The following is a 9,540-nucleotide window of genomic DNA, read 5'->3' as shown; positions in this document are numbered from 1 at the left end:
ATGTGGATTAGAACATGCTAACTAGCTTGAACTGCCTGAAGATGTTTGACTGTCTTCAGAGACTTGTGTTCAGTTGTGATGTTGAGTTTCTCAAGGTTGGTTGAATTTCTTTTAGCGGTTTTGCTGAATTTAGCATGTTGTTCTCCAGATGCTAATGCTAAGATGCTTTGTAAGTTGCTGCTGAAGCTCATATCAGATGTTGGTGTTGAACCAATCTGGATGATCTGTTTTAGAGTTTCCATGTAGGAAAATTAGGTTTGAATCCAGCTTTGAAAGCATTTTGATTGAGAAGATCCAGAAGCTGAAGAAAGAAAGCAGCAGCAGATTCTACTCAGCTCCAAAGTTTTTCCTAATGTTCTCCCAGTAGAACCCCACATTCCAAGTAAGTGTGATACAGTTTCAAGTTTAAAGTCACTGGTATCAAAGTTTAGTTTAGTCAAAAGCAATCAAGTCCAAGCAGTGAGTTTGTGTCAGTGCAGAAGATCCAGAATGTGCAATAAAATGTTGACCCACACCATTGGGTCCACTCCCTTCCTCTCTCATGTTTCTTCTCTCAGCGCTTTTCAGTTTGAACCCTGAACTCCCTAAAATACAGACTATGAAGTAATTTACAACAAATAAACTCCTAAATGGTTCTCGATAAGAAGTTGAACCCAGACCTTTTTGGATTTCCACCCTATGGTCTATTATGATGAACTATTGGCTTACACTGGTTTAATTCTTTGAAATGTTGTGATAGGTTCTCTCAAATTGTTTAGTTTTTAAAATCATAGAACCTCCCTGGTTTGATCCCATGACCTCCATGTGGCTGATCTATGAGCAAACACCTTGAGCTAACAGCTATATAACCAGACACAGTGCTGTTGTATCCTAAAGCCTTTCAGTCATGATCTCTGATTTATCGGCTCAATCTTATGGATCAGTTGCTATCTTTTTTTGGACTTTTATCTTTTTATTTTCATGGTTGGACTGAAGTTAATGTCACCAAAGACTTTGATTCAATGCTGTCTGAGCTTTACTCCCTTCCTTCCTCCCCTTCGGTTATGTTTTCACATATTGAAATCATGCTGTGGTTTGCTTATCTGCTGGCTTTGAGCACAGGTGACATCCAGCTCAACAGTGTTTGGCTTCAGCTGGAAAACATGGTTAACCTTTCTAAAAGGTAAATGTAAATTTGTATAAAGTAACAGGTCGTTTCTATACTAAGCCGGCCAAGGAATCATTTCATGTGTATTTACTGTAACATTCTGTTTTTATTTGCTTTTATCCATGCTGTCGTTTTTTACAGCTCTCATAGTGGGTGGAAATGTGTTGTTGTTTTGTTATTTGACCTGTTTTATTTTCAGTCTAAATAATTGAAAAACACATTATGAAAAACACTTGAGTTCTTTCCTTCAGCCTATCATCTTGTTTTAGTCATGTTAAATGTGTTTGTCAGTGTTTGGTTTCTTTATCCTCCAATTATTAATATAATGAGTTATTGAGTCAGAAAGCTGGGTGTTACTTCCTAAAACAATTTGAAGAAAAACAAGGAAATAAAAAACAAAACAGATTTCTTTTTTCAAAGAATTGAGAAAGTAGTCAAGTAACACTGAATGCAGTTATTTCATCTTTAGGTTTGAAGCAGAACCTCGTGGACAGTTTAGTTGTGGCAGAAGGTAACTGAGTTTGGGACACTGCACAGATCATTCTTGATCAGCGTCTCCAATAATCAGATGTTTTCTGTGTTTCATACCCTGTCTGTCCTTTCTCCAGTTTGCTGCGTTTAAACCCTGACACAGTTGGTTTTAGATAAAGCCCATGCAGTATGTACTAACCAACACCTTGACCTACCAGGTCATAGATGATACATGAAACATGTTTCAAACTTTACACTCTGAGGTCATCATCTCCAACAGTTTATCAGCAATGTTTCTCTCAGATGACCAGATGTAGAACAAAAACATTTCTTTATCTCCATTCAGAGAGAAAACCTTTGAGAACATCCGGTCAGTTTGACACAGTCGCAGGTTCAAAGTTAATGGAATCAAAGTCAAGCTCACCAAGTGAGATAAATTCCCGGCAGTCAAAATGTCTCAGTACAGAACCTCCTGTTTGTTGGTGTCAGCAGCCTTCATATAGTGCAATAAAAATTATTTGTCTTTAATGTGTAATACTATTTGGGTCTTCAGTCAGAACCATTTCAACTTCAAATTGGTCTCATCAACTAAGACCATCTTTGTGATATCCTGCAAAATTGCAAACAGTAAGCCATTCTCTTAGGAGGAGTTTGTCAAAGAGTTCTTGGTGGACTCCATTTCGATTATGGCCTGAAAAAAAGAAGCATTTGTGCAAGTCCTGCTGTCCAGGCAAACCGTGACGAGAAGGATTGAGGACATCACTGAGAATCTGGACGTTCAGCTTCAATGTCAATTGGCAAGTTTTGACTGCTTCTACTTGGCTTCGGATGAAAGCTGTAATGTACTCAATACAGCCCAGCTGCTCACATTTGTCCGAGGGATAACGGACTTTAAAATTACTGAGGAGCTCGCAGCAATGTGGCCAATTAAAGGAACAACGACAGGAAGCGATCTGTTCACGGAGGTAAATGGATGCATGGACACGCTAGGACTGAAATGGGACCGACTGGCAGGTGTCACAACAGATGGTTGCCCAAATCTGACAGGAAAAAATGTTGGACTTTTGAAACTTATGCAAGATAAAGTGACTGAAATAGATGCTGATCAAAAGTTGGTATTTTTGCATTGTATAATACATCAGCATGTGTTGTGCAGGTCAGTTCTAAAAATCACCCATGTTATTGGATTGTGACTAAAAAACTTCATCAGGGCACGAGCTTTAAATCACAGACAATTTGTTGTACTTTTGGAGGACCATAAAACTGAACATTGTGACATCGGCTACCACACATTTGTCAGATGGCTCAGTCTGGGAAAAGTGGTAAAAAGAGTTTGGGACCTGAAAACAGAGATTTTACAGTTATCTGAGAAGAAGGAAAAAACATCCCAGAGCTCACTGATGAGGACTGGTTGGCAGATTTTGCATTTGCTGTTGACGTGACTGTATTGATGACTGAACTGAACACCAAACTGCAAGGCAGGGGCCTTTTTATTCCCGAAACGCACAGCCTGGTGAAAGCTTTTATGAGAAAGTTGCAGTTTCTTTCAAGCCAACAGGAGAGCAACACTCACTCACAGGAAAACCCTGAAAGAAGTCACGCCATCAGCAGATCCATGTTAGGAGCACTGCATAGTGAGTTTTCAAGGCGATTCGAAGATCTGAGAACAATGGAGAATGTAATGCTTATGATTTCATGTCCCTTTACCTGTAATGTGGATAATGCACCCAGCGATGTTCAGCTGAAACTTATTGACCTGCACTCTGATGCAATACAGAGCACTTTAAGTCAGTATCACTGCTAGATTTTTACTCTTCTCTCAAGGAGAGCTTTCCAAACATAAGAAGACATGCTCAAATGATGCTGGGTCTCTTTGGCTCTACCTATATTTGTGAACAAACATTATCAGTGATGAAGTTTACCAAATCCAGATATAGATCCTCTCTCACTGATCGTCTGTCAGCTGCGCTTCGCATCTCCACTTTAGACATTTAACCTGACTTTGATCCGCTTGTTAAAGCTCAACAGAGACTAAATTTGTTCCCAATACCAGGAAACACCCCTGGTGCTGTCAAGAGCAAGTACTTACAGTAATCTGATATCAGGTATGATTCTCTCTTTACTCAGTTTATAAGATCCAAATTTATTGGGAAGGAGAGTATTTGGGAATAATCTTGTTTTAAAAGTACACCTGTACAGACAGCTGCCTCTTTGATTTCTCAGTCACATTAAATATCTTTGAAAAAAATGCATTCATAAATAACATGCATTTAATTTACAGATGTTATACTGCTAAAAAGAATGTATTAATGGAGATGGAAAAACACATTATTTTTAAGGCATGCTTCTGGATATTTTAAGTGATCAAAGCAAGAAGATACTAATACACCAAAAACACTGCATTATTATATAATTATCTAAGAACAGCCAGAGGGGATCAAATACTTTATAATTCCCATCTATCTTAAAAGTTAAAGTTGTTGTTTATAATATATATATATATATATATAAAATATGTCAACATACATTAGCCATAAAGTTGCTATCTCTTTGTTTATTGGCTAGTTAAATCAAACATCTTTTTTACCTGAACATGATTGTCTCTGGATTGTACCTGGAATCAGAAATTATAATGCTAACTGAATTATAAATAAACTTTTAAAACATATAGCACATTTCTTCATTAAAAATTCATATTGAAAAGCTTATTTATTCTTAATCACACTCTCCAGCAATACAGTTGGATCACATAAAACTGTCCATTTATTCTGGTTAACCTTAATATCACCTGAAATATTAAATCGATTTTCAGTAACAATTAAAATAATAACATAAACTGTTAGAAATCACTTGTGTTAAACGTTCACTGTGATGACTGCCAGCGGGAGCTTAGTGCCGATAGTCCGGTCAGATCTCTACCGGGCTAGCTCACCTCACCGCCGGTAGGGCTGGCGAGGCGAGCCGGTTACTACGTCGGGAACGGAAAACTCCGAACACGTCGGAGCACGTTTGAAATTAAGCGATGTCTTGATAAATCAAGCAGATATTTCACGTCTACATAGTTATATTCCCGCACTAAAACATTGTAGAACTTAATTTGTGTCACAGAAAATGTAATTTTCCACAATTTACTCACAGCTTTTGTTGCTATGGTCCGCCATGGCTTCCCCTGCTTGACCAATCCGCTTCGACCCGCAATGAATGATGGGAAATGATGGGCCGCGAAGGATACTCACAACGCATCCTTCAAATCGGGCAAAATAAGGACACATTTGTCGGCAGCATTTGCTCGGAATGATTCATGAATTGGGACAGCCTTCCTCGCCGCGCTGTAACGTAATCGGCCAACAAATACGGTCTTCTAAGGATGCAGCCCTGAGGCTGATTTCCGGGTCAGCCTCGGCGTTGGTACATTCCCTTTCCGGTTGATTTTCTGAAATGTAAATTTGTTTTCTGAAATGTAAATTTGTTTTCTGAAATGTAAATTTGTTTCGCATCTTGTTAAATTGTTTTCTGAAATGTAAATTTGTTTTCTGAAATGTAAAAGTGTTTTCTGAAATGTAAATTTGTTTTCTGAAATGTAAATTTGTTTTCTGAAATGTAAATTTGTTTTGCATCTTGTTAAATTGTTTTCTGAAATGTAAATTTGTTTTCTGAAATGTAAAAGTGTTTTCTGAAATGTAAATTTGTTTTCTGAAATGTAAATTTGTTTTCTGAAATGTAAATTTGTTTTCTGAAATGTAAATTTGTTTTGCATCTTGTTAAATTGTTTTCTGAAATGTAAATTTGTTTTCTGAAATGTAAATTTGTTTTCCGAAATGTAAATTTGTTTTCTGAAATGTAAATTTGTTTTCTGAAATGTAAATTTGTTTCGCATCTTGTTAAATTGTTTTCTGAAACGTAAAAGTGTTTTCTGAAATGTAAATTTGTTTTCTGAAATGTAAAAGTGTTTTCTGAAATGTAAATTTGTTTTCTGAAATGTAAATTTGTTTTGCATCTTGTTAAATTGTTTTCTGAAATGTAAATTTGTTTTCTGAAATGTAAAAGTGTTTTCTGAAATGTAAATTTGTTTTCTGAAATGTAAATTTGTTTTCTGAAATGTAAATTTGTTTCGCATCTTGTTAAATTGTTTTCTGAAATGTAAATTTGTTTTCTGAAATGTAAAAGTGTTTTCTGAAATGTAAATTTGTTTTCTGAAATGTAAATTTGTTTTCTGAAATGTAAATTTGTTTCGCATCTTGTTAAATTGTTTTCTGAAATGTAAATTTGTTTTCTGAAATGTAAATTTGTTTTCCGAAATGTAAATTTGTTTTCTGAAATGTAAAAGTGTTTTCTGAAATGTAAATTTGTTTTCTGAAATGTAAATTTGTTTTCTGAAATGTAAATTTGTTTCGCATCTTGTTAAATTGTTTTCTGAAATGTAAAAGTGTTTTCTGAAATGTAAATTTGTTTCGGTACTTGTAAAAGTGTTTTGCACCCCACGGCCACCGTAAAAATCAGCTCAGGAGACGTGTTCAGACACACCTCCTCCATATAGACCCTCCTCCCCATGCACTGGTGCACCCACACTGCCCCCTGGTGGATTGTACCCCATATTGGAAGTAGAAAATGGAACACTTGTACTGCATGGCTCACAGATTTGAGAACGGGGGAATGAATCAGTCAGTGGAACTTCCGGATTATCTATGCCAGCATCTGATGGGTCATTTCAGGATGCAGAAAAAGCAGCCTTTCAGGACAGAGAGGTAAGAGAAAGACAAGAACAACATCAAAGAAGCCTGAGCAAGACAAATCCCTTTCGCTCACCCCCACAAGAATCCTACCAACCACCTTCTCTAATTTCAGAGGCTGGGGCACGGGGGCCAGGCTCTGGCTTACAAGGAGCAGGGACTGATCCGGTGGGTTCAGTGGCTTTAATGCTAAGTGGATCCTGGAGGCCAGATAGGGTTTTGTGTCCCAATTCTTTTCTCACACCTACACCTTGTTACACCTCTACCCCAGCTGTAGAGCTGCAGAAAAACAGCCACAGCACACCACAGGAAGATGGAGAAGACAGAGCAGATCCGCAGCACAACCATCCTGAGGACGGATCCCCAATACGCAGTCAGACAGTTGGACAGTTAAGAGAACATTTAACCCGCAAAGCTGCAGCTAAACCAGAAGGCTTTAGTTATGCCCCAAAAAACAATTAACCCCTTTTACAGCAACAAGGCTCTGGAGCCCCCTGTAGGTATAAACCTTTCTCTCTGGACGACATTACGGCTCTCTGTGACAAGTTGCACCCCATAACTGAAGGAGCAGCAGTGTGGCTCCAGACTTTAGACACCCTGACGGCAGGCACCACGCTAGCATTGGGAGATTATAGAGCAGTGGCAGGACGGTGCATGCCACACCACACATGTAGAGAGATTGAGAATGCTGCCTACACCTCAGGAGCCCCGGATTCTGACCTCTTCACCCAGCATGTCCACTGGCTAGGTGATGCATTGAGAAAAGCATACCCTGTAACCAGGGCACGCACCATCCCTAAGTTTGAATGGGACCCTAAAATTAACCCCAGGGAGTACCTGGACCAGTGCAAATCCATGTGGCAAACTCAGACAGGAACTAACCCAGCTAATGAGGGGCACAGCGAGACTGGTTCAGAGATGCTGTCCTTAAGGGACTGCCCCAACAGGTGAAGGCCAGTATGGACGACAATCCTGACATGCTTGGAGCGGACACTGAAACTTGGGATCGCCATCTGATTCACCACCTGTCCAAAATAAGAGAGGACCATAAGAAAGATGAGGAGGAACTTAAGACCCTGCAGACCCAATTGCTAAAAATGCAGTTAGTCGAAGCAAAGCAGAAAGCAGGAGAAAAAAAGAAAGACAACAAAACTCCCAAAATAATGTATGAAGGTGCGGTTTCTCAGGGCCCCCAGACTCCTCCCTTTCCTGGCCATCAGGACACGATTGCACCGAGGTCTGCAACCTCTGGTCCTTATTATGCCCAACCAGGCCGGTTCAGGGGCAGAGGCAGGCCAAGGGGCCGTGGATTCCGTGGAGGACAACCAAGGCGATGGGGGGGTGCTGACGCTTGCTACTAATGTGAGGAGCAGGGTCATTGGAGCCGAGAATGTCCGTACAACCTTGAGGCATATGGGCGTGGGTATGGGTGCCACCATTTTATGTGGACCTGATGGACTGTCAGGAAAGCTTTGCTGAGGAGCTGGAGGGGACTTCCTGGGAGATCGCCACCACAGACATTTATGTAGCCCCTGAAGGTGTCGTAGCCTCCGTGCAGCTGTCTACAGAACAGGAGAACTGGTTAAAAATGTGGTCTGATGGTCAGTTCCCCCTCTATAACATGGGAACAAATTCTTTTTTCAACAAGTCCTTCACTCTGTTTATTTCTCTCATCATGGACAACAAGTCCTGTGAATTTGGAAACATTTGCTCTTTATTTGCCAGAGTTACAGGGGGGAACATAATATTTCAGACAGCTGAAATAATCAGTTCCCCCTCTATAACATAGGAACAAAATAACTTACAGGATTCATGGATGTTACATCTAGTGCATTTTGAGACTTTGGGTCTTTTCTTCCCCTAGTTACCTTATACAAATGTTTTGTGAAGAAAAATATCAAGCTTATTTTTCAAAATGTAATTTATTGACTTTTAGAGAAAGTCTAAACAAACAAGCACACCACAGCAGACACACAAACCTAAAAAGAACATGCAAAGCACTTAAATGTGTTTTCTGTTGGTGGGCTTCCCACACACCTCAGGCACATCTCACATTGGATCTAGAAAAAGGACAAATAATATAAGACATTTTCAGCAAAAACATCTGTTTACAATTATAACATCCATTCATTTTCTATTCCTTCTTATTCCAACTTCGGTCCGCAGGAGGACAGGATCCTATCAAAGCTTACTTACGCAAGTTAAAATTACAGTTTAGGTCCTCTCCATTTAACCTCCTAACAATACATGTTTGAATACAGAAGTGGCACAAGTCTTCAAAGTCATCTGATAAGAATAAATGTGAAGTATAAAAATATACCTATATATACAGTTTTTCTTGTTTTTGCATATTCACTCTGCAAATCTTTTGTGATTCAAAGTTTGTTTGTCTGTGGAGTTCAGTGACTTGCTTCAAGATGCAAATCTGGTCACTATCTGGTAACTATTAAATAGGATGTGGTAAGCACAAACACAATTTATTCAGGAGCTGTCTATGAGAATGTACCACGTTTGGACATAATTAGTGATAAAAGTAGCATTATGAAGTTTAATAACAACAGAAAATAAAATGGTTGTATTTATTTATTTGTGGACAAAGAGGAAAAATGTTCTTAAACAAATGTTATTGCAGACCCTATTGTCAATGTAGTTATTTTTGGCTAAGTATTCCTATCTTTGTAGCAACAACTGCAAGCAATTGTAATTGTGATAACAATTAATCCAAACTTTAAAATAAGAAATCTTTGGTAGAACAATATTAGATTTCTCACCACTGTTAAGGAGAAGTTTCAGAGCAATGTCAAACCTGAGACTGTTAACCGCCTCTGTGGAAACAGGGAAATCCACAGCCTCTTTTGCAAGGAGTCTTTCTGCAAACGGACACATAAAGCTTTATTTAATGGCTTTAAATTAATAACAAAGTTTAAATGTTTCAAAATATGCATCATAATCATACATTGTGTGAAAATTTGTATGGATCTTCAATGCAAATACTCCACAAGATGTACTGTCCTGTTGTTTGGGATGTTTGACAGTATCACATGTCCACCTTGACACACTGAATCCCTTCTTCCTCATAAATGCCCTGTTAATATAGGTATATTAATAAGAAGAACCGTCATCTGAATTTAATGCTTAAGTTAACGTTTCATATCTACCCATACCTTGAGCTTTGCAAACATTTCTGGATGT

Source organism: Girardinichthys multiradiatus, chromosome 15, assembly GCF_021462225.1.
Source record: "Girardinichthys multiradiatus isolate DD_20200921_A chromosome 15, DD_fGirMul_XY1, whole genome shotgun sequence".
In the NCBI taxonomy this organism is placed as follows: domain Eukaryota; kingdom Metazoa; phylum Chordata; class Actinopteri; order Cyprinodontiformes; family Goodeidae; genus Girardinichthys; species Girardinichthys multiradiatus.
Note: the sequence above shows the minus strand (reverse complement) of the source record.